The sequence below is a fragment of the Miniopterus natalensis genome, chromosome 11 (assembly GCF_054644295.1).
Source record: "Miniopterus natalensis isolate mMinNat1 chromosome 11, mMinNat1.hap1, whole genome shotgun sequence".
In the NCBI taxonomy this organism is placed as follows: domain Eukaryota; kingdom Metazoa; phylum Chordata; class Mammalia; order Chiroptera; family Miniopteridae; genus Miniopterus; species Miniopterus natalensis.
The window spans coordinates 46,664,964-46,666,524 of record NC_142091.1 but is presented as its reverse complement, the minus strand read 5'-3'; the positions used below and the strand labels follow the sequence as shown (position 1 = coordinate 46,666,524).

The following is a 1,561-nucleotide window of genomic DNA, read 5'->3' as shown; positions in this document are numbered from 1 at the left end:
TGGTTTGTGATATGGTTCAGAGAGGTCACTTGACTGCCCTCTGTTTGGAAAGAGGGCAAATCTGTGATGTTTATCTCTCTCTCCAAATTTCCAAAGAGGAAGCAACTCTCAGCCAGAGCAGGAGCCTGAGCCTATTTTGTAGGCAGTGGGGTGTACAGGTGGCTCATTGCCTGTGCCCTGGGGCAGTAGTAAATTGATATTTGCTAATTCCAAACCTCGGGCGGAGATGGGGAGGGAGGGCTGGGAAAGGGACATTTCTGTAAATAATTCCACCTGGCTCTAACCCTTGCAAAGGGAGCCCCAGGAGAGAGAATCTCTCCACACTCTTATGATTATTTATAGACACCTCGTCCTGCCCAGACTCCGGGGGGAGTATGGTTTGCTCGGCAGCAGCCTCCTTCCAGATGTGATCATAGTCTTTCATGCCCAGTGGAATGCATCCTTTAGCTCCTCCGCTATGTGGAGCAGAGGGGATGTCCAACTTCGGGGCATAAGGAAGATCTAGGAGGGAACACATGGGAAGGATGCTTGGGTTTCTCAGTTAGATTCATGTACCTCCCAACGAACATGGACTGAATTGCCACTTTGCTGCTAAAGAAGGCAATTCAGTGTAGTGGTTAAATAAACATGCTCTCCAAGCAGGTAGACCTGGATTTAAATCCCAGCTCTGCCATTTACAAACTGTATGGCTTTTGTTAAGTTACTTAAAGCTTCTGTCTCCATTTCCTCATCTGTAAAATGGGATCATAATGCCTCCTCTCTGTCACTGTGAGGTTTGAGTGCAGTGCCTGACACAGCCGGTGATAGGTGGGTGTACGGTGCCTATTCTTTTCTTTTTTTTAATCTAAGTATGGAATACGTCGTGAATTTTCATGTCGTCTTTGCCCAGGGGCCATGCTAATCTTCTTTGTATCATTCCAAGTTTAGGATATGTGCTGCCAAAGCAAGCTCTGGTGCCTGTTCTGAAAAGACACTGCTAGTTACTGTGTGTGTGTGTGTGTGTGTGTGTGTGTGTGTCTTCATAGAAACCCATGGACAGGACAGGTCAGAGGGGGCTTCTTGGCGGGGGAGGTGATTGAGCCACCTGAGTGTCCAGAATCTGTTCCTGGACACGCCCGCAGGGTGCCCACCGCCTGGTTATGGTTGGCAGAATGCCTTAGGCCGGCTTTTAGGAACAGCTGTTCTAGCCTGGGAGAGTGGCCTGGGCTGCCAGTGTCCAGCATCAAGGCTTGGCAGCCTCTCTAGATGGAGAGTCCTGTTGGCATCACTGAGCGGACCATTTGTTGAACAGCTAGTCCAGCCCCAGCAGACGTGAGGCTGCCTCAAGTGACAAAAAGAAAACATACATTTTGGGTGAGTTATCTGCAGTGAATGCATTTTTTAGTCAATGTTCAAATCTCCACAATTGTTTCTGTATTATTTCCCAGTGGACTCTAAATAACATTCAACACGGCAAGTGGTTGATATTTCTTTTAGTCTCTTCAGTTGATAGATTCCCAGCTCTCTTGTTACCCTTTTGCAACTCATTTGTTGAAGAGACTAGGTGGTTTCCTGTCTTCTT

At 47.6% G+C, this 1,561-nt stretch overlaps 1 non-coding gene across 1 annotated transcript; it reads right to left on the bottom strand.

The window, feature by feature from the left end:
* Positions 1-844: 844 nt before the first annotated feature.
* Positions 845-951, bottom strand: LOC148092008 (U6 spliceosomal RNA). Its single transcript, XR_015715361.1, has one exon. It is a non-coding gene; the product is annotated as a U6 spliceosomal RNA (small nuclear RNA).
* Between the last annotated feature and the right edge of the window lie 610 nt (positions 952-1,561).